Consider the following 20915-nt stretch of genomic DNA (forward strand, 5'->3'; position numbering starts at 1 on the left):
GTACTGTTACAACCTGCCAGTATGCTACAAGGGTCCTGCCTGTCCTCTACCTCTTCCCTCCACCCTCTAAGTACTCGATGAGTGTAAAATGGCCTTCACCATCCCCAAAAAAGCCATTTTAAGTAACAACACATCTTTAAAAGTCATGTCCCGTCTTCCGCCCCCCAGACATCGTCTAAGGTAAATTTATGTTATCCAGGTGTGGTGGTGTATGCCTATAGTCCTAGCCCTGGGAGTCAGAGGCAGAAGACTGAGAGTTCAAAGCTTTCTTGGGTTACATCAAGTCTGAAACCAGCCTAGTCTACAGGCGACCCTGTATCAAAAAACCCAAGGTCATACTATGATATGATACATTTATGTCACACGGGTTTGAGGCGGTAATTCTACTACTCAGTTGGGGATTGTTTCGGTCAGGTGTGGAGGAGAAGGAGCTCGGAAATTGCCTTTTTAATTAAGTTTCTGGAATTGGTTTGAGGGATTTGTGTCCGATTACCTCCTAAAACCCCAATTCGTAAGAATCTGACAAGCCAGAAATCCCCAGATTTTTGAAACCTCCGTTTCCCTCCTTGTTGGAGGCACTTGTTGCTAAATTGCAGGAAGAGGAAATTAAGAAATGTAAAAAACTGGGGTAAGCGCCTCAGCCTCATAGGGAGAGAGAAACTCTTGCTCCTCCCACTGGGACTCCGCCAGGTAATTCGCTGTACCTGGGGGCTGCCCCTTCTCTTCCAGTTCGCCGCACCGCAGCTCCTTTAACAGCCCTGACCAATCGCCGGCCGATCCCAGTGGCCTCTCGCAGGCGCAAGGCACGGGCTGGATTGGTCGTGTCTGGTGCGCGGCTGGCTCCGCCCCCTGCTCCCTGTGGTTGGCGGTGGGGGCCGCGGCCGCGGGGCGGGTCCGCCGGCGGGGCGGGGCGGCCGGTGCCCGGGGGCGGGCGGGCGGCAGCTCGGCGGCCCCTGCCAGAGCCCGAGCGGGAGCCGGAGCCGAGGTGGCCGCAGAGCACGGGCGCCGGCGCAGTAGGATGAGGCAGCCAGCGGATCCAGGGTGAGCGTGCCCGGGGCCAGATGGGGCGGCGCAGGGAGCGTCGGGCGGGCGGAGCAGGCCTCGGGCTGAGGTGGCCCGGAGTCGGGGCACCCGCAGCCGTTGGCGCAGCGGGGCTCGGCTCAGCCCCTTTCCACGCTGCCGGGGCTCGGGACGCCGGTACGGGTGGCCCTCGGAGATCCCTTCTTTGCTTAGTGGCCGGGCGGGGCGAGGCGGGGTGGCCCCTTGGCCGGAGGTGCAGCCTGCGGGTTCCAGTCCGGCGTCCCTCGGCTCGGTGTAGGTCCAGGGAAGCAGCGTCCACACGCTCGCTAAAGGAAAACACTTGTCACTTCTGTGCGTGGGGCCTCGGCTTCTCACCGCCCCCTCGGCCACCGTGGAAGAAGCTTGGGAGTGGAGAAGCGCGGTTACTTTTGCGTGAATGTCAGCGGCTGTGTCTGCGCCTCGCTTGTTTTTCTGCAACTCCTGGTGGACGCTGGGGACCGATGGGTGATTTGTGTGCTTTAGAAGGGAGGCGGCGGCGCACTGAAACCCGGGGAGATCGGAAGGTTAACAAGTGACATTGGGCTGAGGCCTAACGCCAACTGCCCCGCTGGGAGCGCGGGGATGATGGTGGCGGAGACCGGGGGACCGTAGCGGGGACGGGGACCCTAGCGGGGACGGGAACCGCCGGCTCCATTGCACCACACGCCTCTCCGGAGCGCCGACTCCGCGCGGGAGTTAGTGCAGGGGAGTTTTTCCCCCACTGAGAACGATTTTTTGGAAAACTTAGCCCCTCAGTGGGTTGATGGTTACCTAAACCATCAGTTGTTATGGTTACACGGCATCAAATTTAAGGGCAAAGTCTGTTAAACACCCTCGCTTTTTTTTTTCTCCCCAGAACTAAGGAGCACTTTGTCATTAGGTTTCATAGATACTGTGTAGGGAGGACGTGCTTTTGGAGTTGAAGGAAAAGGGTGGGATCCTTGAGGACGCAGGTTGTGCCTTGTTCACGTGTGCGGTCTAAATGCCTTGACCCCATTGCCCACAGCTCAAATGAGAGGAATAGTCTTTCTAATGTTTTGATTATTCTCCCCAAAGGCTATAGAGCAGATGTCTCAAGAGCCAGACTAAACTCGAAGAGAAACAGTGACTTATATGTGGCGAATTATAAGGAAGAACGGAGGGACAGGTGCTCTTTAACCCTTGGGGAAGGGAGTTAGAAGGGTCTGGGTTTGAGTTTCTGAGTTTCCGTATTGGGGTGACATGCAGGGAAAGCTTATCTTGAACTGGTCGGGTGAAACCGCCGTTTTTGTTAGCTTTCCCCAACCTTTAAAGGATTTCAGTACCTTTTTAGAGTCTTCAAAACAGGTAACCCTCTTGAGACTGAGAGAGAGGATGGAGGCAGAGTTTTGCTGGTGTTTTTGCTCCCTGAGCTCCGGAAGTGGACAGGAAGACTTGGAGAGGGGTAGTGGAGGGCTCTGAGGTACTGCTCTCCCTCACATTGGTCTTCAGGAGAGGGGATGAGCCAGGCTATTCAGACCAGAGCATCGGCTGTAATGAAGTTCACTGACAGTCCAAGGACAGATGAGGGGGAAGGACAAGTTAAAGAATGGTTTGGAGGCCAGGTGGTGGCAACGGCGCGGATCTCTGTGAGTTCGAGGCCAGCCTGGTCTACAGGAGCTAGTTTTCCAGGACAGGCTCCAAAGCTACAGAAAACCCTGTCTCGAAAAACAAACCAACAAAAAAGTATGGTTTAGAGCCAGGTTGTGGTGGCACGTGCGCACGCATATGCACACACACACGCACACACGCACACACACCCCTTTAATCCCACTGAGTAGGCAGTAGCCAGAGGCAGGCAGGTTTCAGTGAGTTTGAGGCCAACCTGGTCTACAGAGTGAGTTCCAGGAAACCAGAGCTACTTAGGGAAGCCCTGTCTTGAAAGACTACAAACAAACAAACAAAACAAAACAAAACAAAAGAGTGGTTTGGGAGCTGAAAGATATAGAATATGCTAGACATACTCTTGTATGTTATTAGAGATTATGTTCTTAGGATGCTTCCAGGAAAAGCAGCAAAGGTTAGGCTGTGAGGTGCGTGTTTGTGTTTGTATGTGTGTGTTTTGAGAGACGATCTCCTGTATCCTAGGCTGGCTAGCCTCAAACTTGTTACCTAGCTGAGGATGACATTGAACTTCTGATCCCTCTGCCGTCACAAGCCTGCACTACCACACCAGGTTTATTTATATGGTGCTGGGAATCAAAGCCAGGGCTTCGTGCATGAAGCCCGCTACCAACCAAGCCACATCCCAGCTTGATTATACTTTGAGATAGAATAACTGTAGAATGTTATTAACAGAGACATTGCCTAGAGTCCAAAACGTCTACTTGATAATTGTTTGTTTGTTTTTTGCTTTTCGAGATAGGGTTTCTCTGTAGCTTTGGGGCCTGTCCCAGAACTAGCTCTTGTAGACCAGGCTGGCCTGGAACTCACAGAGATCTGCCTGCCTCTGCCTCCCAAGTGCTGGGATTAAATGCTTGTGCCACCACCACCCGGCCAAAGACCAGTTTCTGTGTCAGGTGCAGTATAAAATTATACTCACCCTTGTGTTTGTTGACTAGTGTCTTTTGATGTCAAGAGTCTCTTTCCCTTTCTCCTGTCAGTTCATTTATTCATAAGTTTGGAAGATCATTAAAGAATACTCCTTATCTTCTAAGTGTCTCTAGTTTTTTTTCCTTTCTTGTTTTCTTCCTCCTCAAGAAATTTTTTCTTGGACTGGAGAGCTAGATGGCTCAGTGATTAAGAGCACTGAGTGCTCTTCCAGAGGACCCAGATTCAATTCCCAGCACCTACATGGCAGCTCACAACTGTCCAGTTCCAGGGGACCTGAAAACCATGACAAAACAATAATGTACATAAACAAATAAATAAATTTAAAAATTCTCCTGTTTTACCCTTAATATCTTCTAAGGATCCCACTTAGGAGTTGTTGAGGTCCCGGGGGATGTTGGGGTCTTTGATTCAATCCCAAAGCAGAAGCTGACTGTCACTGAAAAGATGGTTTTCCCAGTCCTAGCTCTGCCACCTAGGGCAGCCCAGTCTTGGCCTGCAGCAGCCTCTGGGGGCGAGATGATCACCTGTTTTTATGGAGGAGGAAAGGGGCTTAGGATTGTTCCATGACTTAGCCATGAAGACAAGCTCAACTGGACACAGAGCAGGACCTTCTACATGGGACTGTCTGATCCCCAGATGTGCTTTCCCATTGTACCACAGCTCTTTTCCTGGGAGCCAAGTTGGAGTTTCTGGGACCTGATCTGGAGCGGCGTCCTTGTGATAGGCCAGGCTCGGCTCCAACTAATGAGCTCTGTGCTGTGGTAGTGAACAGCCAGCAGCTGGGTCCTGCCTCTCTGCTGGGTGCAGTTTTGGGGGGACCCTAAGGACTCTGGGGAAAGGTGGTTAGGCTTTGTGGGAACCCATCTCAGTGCATCGCCCTGCCAGTTCTGCGACCTTGGGAATTGCTGTCTTTGTGTACCCAGTCTCTTCCGCATAGACAACAGTATTCACCGTGTAGCAATACCAAGACAGTGCAATCTGTATTGTCTTCTCATTCCTAATAACATCTGTCTAAAGACTTGTGGAGTCTTACAGTGGCACATGAAATGTGTTTTGCTGTATGAAGTACTGGCGTGTCTTGCAGTCAATGGATGATGGTATAGTATTTACAGGAACTTATGAGGAGGGTTAAATGAGGTCACTTGTGCGTGGCATACATAGTGAGCCCTCATAATAGTTGATGCTCTCAAATGGCAGGGTGGACAGTTAAGGTAGGTGGCTCTGGGGTAAAGCTTTGGAGCATCCAGTCGGAGCCCTGGTAGTAGATAATTAATGAACTGGGCTCATGGGCTGGCGGAATGACTTCCAGTTTGTCTGGTGTGTTGTCCTTTAGCTAACTGTTGTCCCCATGAGAAACATTAATTTCAGGAACTAATGAGCCATGGTCAGTCAGCTCCCTTTGTCCTGTCTATTCATTAAGTTCTTTGTCACTTTAAATCCCCCAGTTAAAAATAAAGATCGATGTAAAAAGACTGGAACCCCATATTGATGTATTCTTCCCGAGGACTCAAGGTTCTATTTGAGATTGTGTGCTGTTCCTTATGGTGCTGATGGTGTGCTGTGAAATGAGACTGCTCCTGAGGGTGCTAGAAGCTCTTGAGTGGCACTAGGTGACCTGAACAGAACCCTGCACTTGGCACCTAGAGGCCTGGCAATATCACCTGTTATTCCTGTATTCCTAGGGACATCTTTACCAACTCACTAAGTGGCAAAGTCTCTCACAAATTGAGGACTTCCTTTCTTAATTACTTGTCCCCTTGACTCTAGCCCCAACACAGTCTCAGAGTACAGGAGCTTATGAACCAAAGAAGCTGAGGTATTCAGTGGTTGATAGGAATTACTTCATTCAGAACTTTTTGTTTTGGAGATAAGGGTTTACGTCATAGCCCAGGCTGGCCTTGATTTTGCTTTTGTTTCTAGAGTAGCTGAGATGACAGGCCTGTCCTGTCATTTGAGAGTCTCAGTCAAGACTTTCAGAGTCTCACTTGGATATTCATGACAGTGTTTTGAAAAGTAGAAAACAGGAGTTGGGAGGCAGAAGCAGGCAGATGAGTTTGAGGCCAGCCTGGTCTACATAGCCAGTTCCAGTATAGCCAAGGCTACATAGTGAGCCCGGTCTCAGAAAGAAAAGTAGGAAGCAATGAACAATCAATAATAATGGGACCGGTTATTATTTATGGAGAATTGCAGTGGCCAAGGTCTAAACTTGTACCTGGTTCAAACTTCAGAACATTCTGGGTTTGTTTGTTTATTTTTGTTTTTTGTTGTTTGGGAGGGGTTGTGAGACAGGGCCTCTCAATGTAGTCCTGGCTGTCCTGGATTTAGTTACATAGATCAGGCTGTCTTTGAACTCAGAGAGCTCTTCCTGCCTTTGCTTCCTGAATACTGGGATTAAAGATGTGGGTCACCAAGCCTGGCAATGAGAAAACCGAGGTTCAAAGAGGTTAAATAATGATGCCAAGATCACAGGACAAGGTCAAAGCTTATAGCAGAGGTCAGAGCTCAGGCTCGTGCTGCTTCTAGCGTGAGTTCTGTGGCTTTGGTCATGTATGGCTCACCCTGTTCTGAAACCCTTTCAAGCCATGCACCCCTGGGAGCGCCTTCCCTTTGAGGTCAGAGCTTTCTGGCCTATATCTGTTCAAATCTGAGTGACTTGGGCAACTTGGCTAAGCCTAATGATAACTCACTCCTGCGGGGTTAGAGGAGAGTTAAGTCCTTGAAGGGTTTTCTTTGGTCAGCAAAGCCGGTGGTCACAGAGAAGAGCACGGCCTCTCCTGTGGAATCTCACAGGATGGGAGACCCAGGTGGGCTTTGAAGCAACGAAGTAACCTCTGTCTGCTGGATATGCCTGAATGTTGGTTCTGAGAGCTTTTCCCTATGAAATTATTACACTGAGACACCAGGCACCTCCCTAGCTTACCCGCACAGTTGAGGATGGCATAAGGTGAGGGGCTGGCTTCAGTCCTAAGCTTATTAACAGGGCCAAACACCTCTGTTGGTATCTGCAAGTGGTCCGTTAGAATCACAATATCCATTTTAAAAGAGTGTTGTTTCTCCTTTGCTATTCAAAGCTTGCATAAGCTGGTTTACTTTCTTAGCCAGTTCTTCCTCCCCCCCCCCCCCCCCAGACAGACCCTTTCTGTGTGGCCCTTTCTGTTCTGCAACTTGTTCTGCAGACCAGGATGGCCTTGAACTCACCTTCCTCTGCCTCCTGAGTCCTGGGATTAAAGGTGTGTCCCATCACCTTCCTACTTTTGCCCAGTTCTTGTTCCTTTCTTAACTCCCAATGCTGTCTTTTAAGCAGTATTCCTAAAAATGTTAATATTTATTATTTGGGTTTAAAGTAGAGAATTTTAAAAATGTCCTACTGAAAAGACCGACTGAGCAGTGGTTGTCAGTCACCAAGCGTTTGAGTTTTTCCTTTTCCCAAGCTCTGTGCTTGGCCTTGGGAATCTGATGAGGAGCAAAACAGATGTGGGCCCCACCTGCCCGTGGCACCTTCTGTGGTCTAGACAATAGATAGCAGACAGATGCCCTGGGCATATCAGACACACAAAACAGTAGGAAGCATAAGATCTCTCCGAAGGGGACGAGCGGGGTGCTGGGAAAGAGAGGGGTACTGCAGGAGAGGGAGTGGTGGGTGGGCAATGTGACTGTGCGGACCAGGGGCAGACACATGGCGGCCAGTGTAGCCTGAGTGTGCCTAGCTTGGGACAGAGCAGAGGGCCCTCAGGAGTCAGGCAGCTCTTGAGAGGCCTTGGGAAGTTGCTTAGCCTTTTGAGCCTCCTGGGTTTGGGAGGATTGAGTGAACCCTGAGGGCCATTTCTGGCAGGAGCACTAAGAGCAGTGAATTTGCTGACTCAGCAGTAGGAAACTTGACCCAGACAAGGTACAGGTAAAAGGTGTAGGACGGCTGCTGCGCAGGTCTTCTGAGGTTTGCTCAGGCAGCTTGGGTGGATTTCTGCAGTGCGCCTGCTTCTGGGGATCCTGCCCTGCCTGCAGGAGGCCCTGCATCAATCAGCCCAGTGCTTCGTAAGGAGCCAGCTGAACTGGATGGTGGTGCTAGTGTGCTAGTGTCTTTGATTTAAAAAAATTACATTTATTAATGTGTGTGTGTGTGTGCAGCATGCCTTGTATGTGTGTGTGTGTGCCAGAGCTGATGTGTGGAGGTCAGAAGACAACTTTTGGGAGTTGGTTTTCCCTTCCCATCATGTGGATCTTGGACGTTGAACCCTGCCTCCGAGTCTTCTGGCTTAGTGTCTGCTTTAGTATTTGGATGTGGGAAGTAGTTTGTTTTGCTGTCTTTTTTTTTTTTCCCCTTAAGAGGCATCAGAAACCAGTGGCTTTATTATTAGGTGATCAGTTGTTGCTATATGTGGTATCTGTCTGGGCCCCATCTCTAGTAAGATTTGGTGTCATATTTTGGCATTCATAAGGACAGATGTACCATAGGATCATGGGCCCACTGCTTTGGTTCTTAAGTTAGACATATACTAGGACTGGGATCTCTAATGGTGCCACTTATCATATGTAATGACCATTTGGAAGGTGGTAATTGGCCACGGAGAAACTGAAGCTTTGATTTAGTAAATTTTAAGTACTTTTAGTTTAAATAGTTGTATGTGGTTATATTAGACAGTACAAGCCCCAGTCTTGGCTGGGACTGTGTTTCCTACGTGTAAGGAGAAGAGTTTAGTCCTCAACTCCACAGAAACGTTGAAACCAGGAACGCCAGCCATGGTGTTAAGCTAGAGCCCCGCACGACTATTTTTGTTAGGGAGTCTAGCCTTTAATGGCTGAACTGTCTCCCTAGCCCCCAGCATAACTGATGAGAACAGCAAATGTAAGCATGTGCATTACATGTTATTCCCCAGCTCAGTGCAGTGACTATGTATGTGGTGGAAGGGAGAACCACGGAGTGGGGCTTAGGGTCTTTAGTGCTGGTCTCAGAGACTCAGAAAAGTTGGATTTGATATTGTGGTGTCTCCTGAACCTAGGTCTTAGGAAATGAGCCCTGAATCCCTGAGCTGCTGGTTCTCTATGTCCTGAGAGGTAGAGAGACCAGAGAGGTTGAGCTGCTTGTTCACTGTGCACTGAGAGGTAGAGAGACCAGGAAAGGCTATCTGAAGGCTTCAGAAAGCAGGGTAACCCCAACCCACCATGGGAGTTCTGTACACTGTTGTGAGATTTAGAGGCTATTCCAAGGCGACACCCAGGGCTGGAAAATGACAGCCACAGAGGGCACAGGGTGTCTGGGCACTTCTTTATCCTCAGGGCACAGTAAGATGGTTGGTTGATAAACATTTAACATGGACGGCAGTCTCAGTTACTCAGAGACTGGCCTCAAATTTATGTAGACGTTCTGAAAAACAGGTGCCAAGGAGGTGAACTGGTGAGCTGCGGGGCCTGCGCAGCCGGCATTCTGCTGAGGGCCATTGGCGTTTCTCCTCATGGCTGGGCTCTTTGCTCTCTGCTCTTGGCCACTCCCTTGCTGTGTGCTGTTAACGTTTGCAGCTCTTGGCGATCCTCTTCTCTGTCTTCACTGCTGTCACTGTCAGATGGCTCCTTCTGCTTGAAAGACTGCAACGATTCTGCACTGACTGCCACGGTTCCTAATCCTCTTTTCCAGTCTGTTCACTGCACACAGCAGAGTAGTCTTTTTAAAAACCCACATGGGCTGCTGGGATGGCTAAGCAGGTCAAGTCTGTGACCTGAGTTCGATCCCTAAGCCTGACGTGGTGGAAGGAAAGAGCCAGTTCTCATCAGTTGTCCTCTGACCTCCACACAATAAATAGATAAAAATGTAATAAATTTTAAAAAATCCTGGCACAACCAAGTGATGTCTCTGTGTAAATGTGAAAGACAAGCTAAGATTACATCCTGAGCATGTGATTTAATCTTCTTGCTGCCTTCAGCCCAGGCCTCTTTCTCCTGGTCTATTACTTAGGTGTGCTGGCCACTTTTCCAGCCCTGGCTAGAAGGGAGCTAGGCATTTGGGAACTGAATTGTCTTCAGGGTGTAACACACCTCTCACTTGCCTTTTCTCTTACCCTTTTTATAGTGATCGTCGCAGGTTGTTAGTCCATATTCTCTAATAAACAGCTGCTTTCCCTTCTTCTCAGGAGGGCAGAGACCTTGTGTGTACCAGGCTTTTTTTTTTTTTTTTTTTTTTTTTTTGGTGAGGGTGGGGTCACCAACCAGTTCCTAAATGGCATGGAGACTTCTTATTAGTTATGAATGCTCAGCCTTCTCTCATGCTTGTTTCTTGCTAGCTCTTGTTAGCCTGTTTCTCTTCATCTTTGTTTTGTCTCAGAGCTTTTTAGCTTTTCTTTCTGTTAAGTCCTACTCTGTCTGCTGACTGGTGACTGCCTGGCTGGCCCCAAGCGTCTCCCTCTGACTCTCTTCTCCTCTTCTAGATTTCTCCTCCTACTTGCACTCTCTACCTGCCAGCCTTGCCTATCCCTCTCCTGCCTAGATTGGCCATTCAGCGCTTTACTAGACCAGTCAGGTGCCTTAGGCAGGCAAAGAACAAATGCAACACTCTGTTCATAATTAAACAAATGCAGCAAATCAAATGCCAGACACTTTTACACAGTTAACGTAATACTCTGCAGCATAAACAAATGTAACGTGTTTACACAGTTAAAATAATATTCCACAACACTTGCTGATGTACTTTCTTATGTGCTGAGGACCTAGCCCAGTATCTGTCATTGCCGGGCTTCTGAAGCACTTGCTGAGTGAGCGAATGACTGAGTCCAGGTATACCAAGAAGGATGGGAAAACTGAGCATGAGGAATGTTCTTCAAAGTTCGGGTTTAAGCCAGGCGGTGGTGGCTACACCTTCAATCCCAGCACTTGGGAGGTAGAAGCAGGTGGATCTCTGTGAATTCGAGGTCAGCCTGGTCTACAAGAATTAGTTCAAGGACAGGCTCCAAAGCTACAGAGAAATCTTGTCTTGAAAAGCCAAAGATAAATAAATAAATAAATAAATAAATAAATAAATAAATACATAAATACATAAATACATAAATAAATAAAATAATTTTAAAAAGAAATAAAGATAAAAGTTTGGGCTTATTGAAGAGGTTGAGTAATTTTTAAGGCAGAATAACTGAACAGGAGGAAAGAGACAGCGGAGAGTCTGCAGCAGTCCATCTTGGCAGCTACCGGGTAGGTTTGGAGGAAGCAGCTGGTTCTGAGGACACACTTTTTATTCCTTTGTTCCAGATTTGAGAGACATTGGCCTGCCCCGTTACAAGGACTGGGTTATGGGTGGGCCCTGGTCTGAACAGGGTCCCTGCACTGAGCCTCAGCAGCATCTTTCTCTTGCATTGTGCTGTGTGTGTCATCAGCAGGGACTGCAGTTGACTTCTAGGTTGGTGACTTGAGTGTGTGGCCTGTGGTCCTTCACAGAGGATTGGCTGCACGTGTTATCTCTCTTCCCTCTCACTCACTGGAGCCAGTGCTTTGCCAGTGGGGGCGGGGATAATCTTTTTGGCACGTATATGCTGGTAGCCACTGGTACTGCTAAATCATTGTGCCAGGTGGGCACTAAAGAGGGCTCCAGGAAGTTGTGGGAAGGAACTGTGGTTGCTTCCTGGAGGTGAGAGGCTTTCTGCTCTTGGGAGCCTCCCTGTTGAGACTGCAGCTGTATGCAGACTGGCAGTGCACCGAGGCCCACTTGCCTTCCTCAGACCCACTTCAGATGAGCTGGGGAGTGCCGACTGCCAGCCCCCGCAGCTCTGCGTTTGCTTTCACACCCGCAGCTCTGTGTCTATGCCCCAGGGAAACAGGAGACACTTGGATACTTCCCCGGACTTTGAAGTTTTGAGTAGGTTTTGGGGTCAAGATGGTGGGTAAATTTCATCCACAGCCTTATGATTTACAAGAGAAAATTGGTATGATATATACTATCTGTAAGGAAGAAAGAGACTGGCCCAGGCTTCAGATACCAGAGAAGAGGTCTCCCCCTTGGGGCTGGGAGGGCAACTGAATGTTTTAGTTAACCTTTTCAACTTGAGATAAGGTAGAAATTTTTTTTTTTTTTTTGTTTTTCTAGACAGGGTTTCTCTGTGGCTTTGGAACTAGCTCTTGTAGACCAGGCTGGTCTCGAATTCACAGAGCTCCGCCTGCCTCTGCCTCCCGAGTGCTGGGATTAAAGGCGTGTGCCACCACGGCCCGGCAAGGTAGAAATGTTTTTGAAGAGAGTCTCAGTTGAATTGTCTAGGCGTAGGCATGCCTGTGGAGTGTTATCTTGATTGCTAATTGATAGGAGAGCCCAGCTCACTGTGGGTAGTTGCGTTACCCAGGTAGGTGATCTCGGCTGTCTAGGAAACACAGCTGAGTGTACGTCTGCTAGCCAGCAAGCAGCATCCTCCATGGTTTCTGCTGTGCTTCTTTGATTGTGACGTGGGTTAGCTGGAGGAACTGGTGTGTGGAATAGGAGGCAGGCCTGACCTCAAGTTTTTGCCTTGACCTTAATTGACAGCCCATGATGTAGAATTGCAGGCCAAGGAAACCCTTCAGCTATGCTGCTTTTGGGCAGGGTATTTTGTCATAGCAACAGAAATAAGACTAGGGCAGTGGGATTGACCCAGGGCTCTTGTGGATGCTGAGCAGTACAGTACCTAGCCCGAGAGGAGAGGAGGGATCTTGTGAAGATCAGGACCTGCGTTTAATGGGAGACTTGCAAGTCTTGTTAAGAAGACTTTAAGGGCCTTTAATCCTAGCACTTGGGAGGCAGAGGCAGGTGAGCCCTTTCTGGTCTACAAAATAGTTGCAGGACAGCCAGGGCTGTTACACAGAGAACACTGTCTCAAAAAACAAAAAAGGAAGAAAATAGAAACAAGAAAAAACAAAAAACCCTCAAAGTATGTATTTCAGTGACACAGAAGAGATCATAGAGGAAAAGTGTAGACACAGATAACAAGGGGCTTGGCGTGACGATGGTGACCAGGAAGGAGCTTTTAAGGGCAACTGGCACTGAGAGAAGAGTTTGAGCGCCTACAGCTTACGTGTGAGATTGAGCAGCTCGGGCTGCCTTGCTCTAGAGACTTGCAGCATAGGTAATGGGGGTGGGTAGTTAGCATTGGAGGCAGAACCAAGAAGGAGGGTCCTATGGCCCCCAAGGGAAACCCTTCTGGGATTTACGGGACCTGATCATGGAAACCTGTAGAAACATTTTAATTATGATGGAAAGCTCAATAGGAGAGCAAGTGATGTGCTAGTGAGACACTGTCCGCTAGACCTAGGCAGCAATAGGCAGGTTTTAAAACGGACCCTCTGGCAGGCTTGGTCAAGCTTGTAGACATTTGTGTAACGTAGACCATGTAGGAACGCCTTGTGGAGAGCAGGTGGGGGGAAGAGGGGCGGAGGAGGAGATGAGAAGGAGAGAGGGGTATAGAGAGAAGAGAGGAGGAGAGTAGGGGGAGGAGAGGAGAAAGAGGAGGGGGAAGAAGGGTGAGAAGAAGGAGGAGGAGCAGTAAGGAGAGAGGAGAGGAGAGATGCATGTGCTTGATGGTACCAAGTAATTAAAAGCCAGAAGTGTCCTCCTGCGTGTGTTTGTATTGCACTTAATGGTACTAAATAGGAAAAGGCCGCTTGTCATTGTCGCTGGGGTAAAAGCTGTGCAGAGGGTCAGCTGTGACTGCAGCTGAGCTCTCAGCAGGAAGGAGCAAACGTTTACCACAGGCTGGCTCTTCCTTCCTCTAAAGTCATCAGCTGAATATTTCCTTCAAGTGTGAGTTACTGTTTCTTAGAGTTAAAATGGTGGGAATGCTGCCCACCTGGACCCAGGAGCCACCTTAGTGTCCTCACGCACACCGTTAATCCCAGCACAGGGGAGGCAGAGACAGGTGGATCTCTGAGTTCACAGCTACCCTGGCCTACAGAGCGAGTTCCAGGACAGCAAGGCTGTTACACAGAGAAACCCTGTCTCGAAACCCCCCCCCCCAGAAAAATGACTTTATGGATGTCATTTCACAAGAGCGACTCACTGACTCACTAGGGGTGGGGGCGTGCACAAAGAGTGAACCTGACCTAGCACATGCTGAACATGCCTGTGCCTTGCATCTACTTCCAGGTCAACTGGAGAGCATTATGGGTCAGGCAGACAGGAGAAACATTAGTAGGAACCCACCCAGTCACTGACTAATTTGGTGTACCTCTGAGCTTCCGTCTACCTCACACCCTCTTTAGAGTTCAGAAACTCCAGCACCTGCCCTTTGGAGCCTGGAGGAGCTGTCCTCAGGGAGTGCAAGCTGCTGCCCCAGTGAAGTTCAGACGTGAGCTTGAAGTGGAAAATAAGTCAGGGTAGTAGGAAGCCCAGGGGAAGGGAGCTGCTTTTGTTTTAATTTCACAGGGTAGACCAAAGCCTGCAGGAATAGGGTGAGTGCTGTTCGATCCTGGCAGGGAGGTTAATAGTAAAGCAGGAACATTAATTTTTTTAAGGCTAAAACTCCCAGCAGAAATGACTATTGATCATGCTCTGAGCCCGAGACCAAACTCATTTGTTCGACTTGGCTTTGTCTTAAGGTTTGACTGTGACTGAGAGTGTGTTCCTAGGAAGCTTAATAGCCTGGAGTGAATTTTATTTCGAGAGATCTGATTTGTGGTCCCAAAGATCTTAGAAAAAGAAAAAGACCCATCACATAGCTTCTGCATCAGGCGGCTGAGGTGTGTTGGCGGCCAGCACAGTAAGCTCAGGGCTGAGCATTTCCTGGAGCAGTGGTCAAGAGGTCGCTCCAAAGGATTGCCTGAGTTTAGGATGCTAGTGTGAATTTAACAAATAAAATGGAGCCGGGCGGTGGTGGCGCACACCTTTAATCCCAGCACTCGGGAGGCAGAGGCAGACGGATCTCTGTGAGTTCGAGGCCAGCCTGGTCTACAAGAGCTAGTTCCAGGACAGGCTCCAAAGCCACAGAGAAACTCTGTCTCGAAAAACCAAAAAAGAAAAAAAAAAAAAACCAAGTAAAATGGAATGGACGTTTCTGAACTTTTCCTGTTTTGATCCACAGCTTTGAAGGAATACTGGAGAATCTGCAGCTTTGACTATTTGTTAACCTAACTGCTGTGGCCTGGAAGCCTGTGGTATCGGCAGTTGACACTGGCTCCGGCTTCCTCTTCTGGGACGTCCGCCTGCTTACCCTGAGCCCCCCCCCCCCCCCTGCTATAGCAGACATGCTATAGATCGGTTAGTGCTGGCTGTGATGGGTGTTTTGTGGCAAGCTGAGGAGAGCTGGTGTATTTTTAGCCTTGTATTTCTGTTTTAGGAGCTCATTTATACAAATGCTTAAGTTGATATTTAAAGTAGGAACCAGAAGGTTCCATTTCCTAGGGTTTTATTTATTTATTTTTTTGAGATAGGGTTTCTCTGTGTATAACAGTCATGGCTGGCCTGGAACTTGCTCTGTAGACCAGGCTGGATTCGAACTCACAGAGATCTGCTTGCCTCTGCCTCCTGAGTGCTGGGATTAAAGGTGCGCCCCCACAATCCATTTCCCAGTCTTAATGTTGTCTGCAGTGTACCGAGGGCCAGGTACCTGAGTTCAGGCCTTTAGGTTTTACTCTCATCTCTCAGGGCAGCGTCAGCTTCTTCCAAAATGAACGCTGTGCTGAGGATAGAATCGCCCTGATAGACGTGCAAAGAACTGGTAACTATCTTTAGACATGATGGTTTCCAACTGTAATCTTAGCACTAGAGAGATTGAGGCAGAAGGATTACTGTGTGTTTGAGACCAGTCAAGACTATACAGTGAGACCCTGTATCCAAAAAAAAAAAAAAGAAAAATGTCATTTAATATCTAACTCTTGGGATGTTTTCTAGCCAGTTCTTTGAGGCTTGTTAAAGGGCGATCACAGATTATTTCTGCCTTGGGTTAGGTGGGCCGGTAATCCAGCAGTCCTACAAGGACTGACAGATGACACCTCACGTGAGATAATGCTGAGGGGATGACTGTGCAGGCCCAGATCCTCGTAGGATTCAACCTCCAGCCGCCTCAATGCAGCGCCTTGACCACTAGACCACCACCCCAGCAGCTCTAGTCTTCTGGGAATTCTGCAGTCAGGTACCCTGGAAAGATCTTGAACTCCTAACTGAGGATGACCTTGAACTCCAGATCTGTCTCTACCTTCCAAGTGCTGAGGTACAGGTGCCTTTGAAGGATCTTAGAACAAGTGTTTGAATACCTAGGATAGCATTAAGCATGATAAGTTCTTAATTACAAAATGGTTAATTAGATTTTTTCTCCCAAACTAATAACTTATAAATTATTATATCAGTTCTTTTCTCCATTTTCTCCTTCCCCTTCTTTTTAAACTTAAGAAAATACTTATGTATGTTTCAGATTTTCAGTTTGTTTTTCAATATTTTTGTTATTTTTTTTTTTTTTTTTTTTTTTGGTTTTTCGAGACAGAGTTTCTCTGTGGCTTTGGAGCCTGTCCTGGAACTAGGTCTTGTAGCCCAGGCTGGCCTCGAACTCACAGAGATCCATCTGCCTCTGCCTCCCGAGTGCTGGGATTAAAGGCGTGCGCCACCACCGCCCAGCCTATTTTTGTTACTTTTATGTCTAGTAAATAACCAGCTGTTTTCCCTTCTGGGATTGGTTTCAGGAGTAGAAACACTGGTGAAACAGTCAGAGGCCGGAAAAGATGTTCTCTTCCTGGGGGGAAGGGGGGGTTCACACAGTGTCCTTGTGTCTTGGCCAAACTCCTAGGACCACATATCCATTACCTAAAGGAATGCCATCAAAACTTTACTTACCTATTTTAACCAAAACATTTAATGACTTGGGAGGCATAAGCACTTTTCAAGGTCAGCCATAATGGTTGGCTTCTACATATTGAGTTCCAGGCCAACCAGGACTACACAGTGAGACCCTGTCTCAAACAAACAACAGCAACAAAAAACATGTGTCTTTTTTGTCTTCCTTTCTTTTCTTTCTTTCTTTCTTTCTTTCTTTCTTTCTTTCTTTCTTTCGTTCGTTCGTTCGTTCGTTCGTTCTTTCCTTCCTTCTTTCCTTCTTTCTTTCTTTCTTTCTTTCTTTCTTTCTTTCATGTCGGAGTAGGGGTGGGATGGTAGCTATGTAGCTCTGACTATCCTAGAATTCACTCTGTAGACCAGTCTGACCTTGAACTAGCAGAGATTCACCTGCTTCTGCCTCCAGAGTGTTGAGATTAAAGGTGTACACAACTATGCCAGGCACATCAGATATTTTAATCCTCAGAAAAGGAGAAGGGAAGTGTGTCTTTCTAGAGTAGATGATTGTGTGTGAGTGGGGGGTGTCTTTAATGTTTATCAAGTCTTCATGCAGCTCCCACTGAGCAGCAGCAGCTGTGAGATCTCATGTTCTCAGCTCTGAAGTGAGAATGGAGTGACCAGTTCCCAGCAGGGGAAGGCTAGGTGCATCTGTCACTGGAGCTGCATCCCGGGCTGTCCTTACATACCAAACTTTCTCTTCCTTAGAGCCTTGTGGATAAAGTGTCATGTGAACTTGGCTCCTGGCCAGGTCCTCAGAACCCCAGGGTATTTTCTCTTTCCTGGTTTCTTTTGTTTCTTTAGAGAAGATTGTCCCTCTGACTTCTTGTGTGGCTTCTCTTCATCTTTCTTGGGTTCTCTTATTCCTTCTCCTCTTCCTGTCTCACTGTTTATCTTTTTTCTTCCTTCTAAGTCACTCAGCTCTTGGCTTTTCTGTTGGGTGTACTAATTCTTACATGAGTCAGACATGACTCCTGGGTCAGAGAGCACCAGGAAGCCCGATGCTCCCAGTAGTGTGGCTCTGGCCAGTGGCGGCTGCTCCTCCCTCAAAGTCTTGGGACTTCAGCTGCCCGTTCCTGCGGCTGAGTCCATCCTCTGCTGTGGCAGCCTCCAGCTGGCCTAGAACTCATGAGTGTATGCTTGGATCTTATTCTCCCCTTTCCCAGACAGAAATTGTTGCTTACAAAAAGACATTCTTCTAGATATATCATGATAGATGTGCTAAAGCCGAAAGTAGGTGACATCATTGCAGCAGAACTGTCACCAGAGCTAAAACCTTCTTCATCCCCTTAACCATTGCAATGCTGAGGAGTAAATCCAGGGCAGGGCTTGTGCTGGGCAAGCGAGGCAAGAGCTCTACCACTGAGTTACATCTCCAGCATCAGAAATTTAAGTCAGATTGGCTGCTTTTGTAGTTTACGTTTTCTCCCCAGAGGTCTGGGAGTCAGAAACCTGGCTCTTAAAGGAGAAAGTGCTCCCCTCCTTCTTTTTTTTTTAATAGCTTGGATATTTATACATACTCTTTTTTCTCATTTTTTTTTTATTAAAAATTTCCATCTTCTCCCCTCCTCCTCCCCCTTCCCTCCCCTCCCTTCCACCCATACCCCCTCTCCTCCCCTCTCTAAGACAAAGAGCCATCAGGGTTCCCTTCACTATGTTAAGTCCAAGGTCCTCCCAGCTCCCCCTAAGTCCAGGAAGGTGAGCAACCAAACTGACAAGGCTCACAGTGAGCCCGTCCATGCTGTAGAGTTCATGTTCATTGCCGTTGTCCTTGGTTTCTCAGTCCTCCTCCACCGTCAGCCACATTCAGAGAGTCCGGTTTGGTCCCCTGTTCCATCAGTCTCATTCCAACTGGACTTGGTGGTCTCCCATTAGATCTGTCCCACCGTCTCAATGGGTAAACGCAGTCCTCACAGTCCTGACTTCCTTGCTCATGATCTCCCTCCTTTTGCTCCTCATCAGGACCTTGGGAGCTCAGTCCGGTGCTCCTATGTGGGGCTCTGTCATTTTCTCCATCCAATGCCAGGTGAAGGTTCTGTGGTGATATGCAAGATATTCATGAGTATGGCAGTAGGATCTGGACATTTCTGGCACCCTCTCCTCAGCTGCCCAAGGACCTAGCTGGGGGCGTCTTCCTGGACACCTGGGAACCTCCCTCTTTTTTTAAACTGCGTCTGAGGAGTCCTTAGCCTGTTGGTGGCACACACAAGGGTGGGCATAATATCTGGGAGGCACCATTTAAGACACTGAGTCTCTTCACTGATAGAGCCAGCTCATGGGCTGGTAATGCAAGCTGTTGGTAATTACAGAAAACCTGCCGTGAGACTCATCTAAAATTAATGAAGAGTCAGCACTGTGGATTTTAAATACAGAGGGAGTCGGGGCTTGGCCCTTAATTGCCCAGGTGCAGGTAACTTCCTGCTGTGTTCGGTAAGCCTTCAGCTGGCTTTCCTTGGTTTGCCGCCTTCCCTCTCATCCAGTTGGCTTGCATCCCTACTACGCAAACTTCTTTTGATGAGAGGCTACCAAAATATGCAGGTCAAATGTTTAGGTTGTGTCCCGTGGCTACAGAGTAGTGAATGGTCTCATGTTTTCTGTTTGTGAGTTTCTCTTTTCCTTTCCTCCTTTCCTCCCTCCCTTCCTTCCTTGGCAGGGTCTCCTCTCCCATTCCCTTCCCTCTTCCTCATTTTATATTTTATCTGTATAAATGTTTTGCCTGTATGTATATGTACTAGATCCCCGTCTGGCCCACAGAGGCCAGTTCCTCTAGAATGAAAGTTTTTGGACCGTTGTGAGCAGCCTTGAACTTCTGGAGCCAAGAGATTCTGTCACCTCAGCCTTCCGAGACACTGAGACTGGGCCCATGCCATCCTGCCCAGGGGATTTGTAAGAAAACAGTAACCATGGCAGTGAAAACCAACTAGATGACCAGTACCTCTGTGACTTTGGCTGTTGAGGGTGTGTAAACCATCACGTCATTTTGTAGGTGTGTCAGCACGTGCAAATCTCCAGCTCTTATGCATGTGTGCTGGAGTAGATACCAAAGGCATTTTGAGACTAAACTGTTTATTTACTTGGTGACTTAGACTTTATAGGCATATAGTTCCCTGCTTTACTTGGAAGGGTGTCTAACCTATATGTGCTTTGGTGTGACTGGAAAGGGATTTCAATTAGGATATTGAGTTTGAGACAGTTCACAATCATTCATTTTCTAGACTTTTAAGGGAATTGTCAAATTACAGCAAATAGAGTTAGAAATTATTTTGCAATTTTCTCAGCAGATTGTAAGTCTCCTTTTGTATATCTAGTCTTCCTGGAAATAATAGTGCAAAAGTATCTTTTTCTAAATGGGACTGTTTTCCAGATAGAATGGTACTTTTTGGGTTAGAAAAAGTGGCAGAAGGCCGTCCGCCAGGAGAAGCCAGCAAGCCCTCAATTTTCAGCTCCCAGTTATTGTATTTTTAGCCACTTTGGGAAGAAGTCTCCAAATTGCCACCTGTGTGAAAGGATTGTAGCTGCGCCGACTGTGACGAAAGTGAGAGCCTTAGAGCCGCCAGCCATGTTCTGCTGGGTTTGTAGAGAATGGGGTGATGACAGCAGGCCCCAGCCGGTGTTGGGGGAAGTAGAAAAGTCATGTAATTTATATGATAATTACTTTTTTCTTTTAAGACAGGAGCTTGCTATGTAGTCCTGGCTGGCCTTGAACTTACAGTGATTCTCCTGCCTCTGCCTCCTGAGTGCTGAGATGTTTAAATTGTCGTGTTTGAAAAGCAGAGAGTAAATTGCTTGCCAAGACAAAAATAAAAAGTAAAATTAAAAACTTGGAGGGAAAATAAAAGTTTACATATTTTTTGATGATGTTAAACTTTTTACTTTAAAGACTTCTCCTCCTCTTCCTCCTCCTCCTCCTCTTCCTCCTCCTCCTCCTCTTCTTCTTCTTCTTTTTCTTCTTGTTTTTTGAGACAGGGTTTCTCTGTGTGGAGGGGTGCATTTTCACTGGAACGATTTCAAGGTGTTTCTCTGCCTCTCCTTGTCCTTCAGAATTGGGTGGGCTTAAGTTCCCCTACCCTTTCCCGTAGAGGCCTTGGTGTCACCTTCTGAACAGTATTCATTTTCTGAGATGTGCTGAAATGTTTATTTAGGGTCTTCTTTTCCTCCCTCCTCTTCCCTCCCTCCCATGTCTTCCCCTTCCTCCCTCCCTCCCTTTCTTGTTTTGTACTGGAACATTCTCATGTAGCTCAGAGTGGGTTCATACTTGCCGTGTAGTTGAGGTTCCTCCTGTCCATGTCTCTCAGGCGTGTGCCCCCAGGCCCGATTTTGGAATTTTCTAAAGAGGTCATAAATCACTTATTTAGGTTTTGTGTGCAGTGTTCATTTAGTCATTTATCCAGTACTTAAAGCACCTGCTGTGTGTTGGCATTGGGACACAGCACCCGGTAAATAGGTTTCTGCCCACAGAGGATATAGTATTGAAAGTTTTTGAAATTACATTTTTGTTTTTTTATTTATAGTATGTGTGTTGGTGTAG

At 47.8% G+C, this 20915-nt stretch overlaps 1 protein-coding gene across 3 annotated transcripts in view; it reads left to right on the forward strand.

Annotated features, from left to right (window-relative positions):
- The first annotated feature begins 910 nt into the window (after window positions 1-910).
- Tex2 (testis expressed 2) overlaps window positions 911-20915 on the forward strand; it is a 110587-nt gene continuing 90582 nt past the window's right edge. For 2 of the 3 annotated variants that reach the window (XM_038325558.1, XM_038325560.1), the window contains exon 1: window positions 911-1041. The gene's annotated coding sequence lies outside the window, so the exon portion shown is untranslated. Of the gene's footprint in view, window positions 1042-1178; window positions 1198-20915 lie in introns of those variants that run through there. The other variant, XM_038325559.1, reaches the window with a different exon arrangement.

The sequence above is a fragment of the Arvicola amphibius genome, chromosome 4, assembly GCF_903992535.2.
Source record: "Arvicola amphibius chromosome 4, mArvAmp1.2, whole genome shotgun sequence".
In the NCBI taxonomy this organism is placed as follows: domain Eukaryota; kingdom Metazoa; phylum Chordata; class Mammalia; order Rodentia; family Cricetidae; genus Arvicola; species Arvicola amphibius.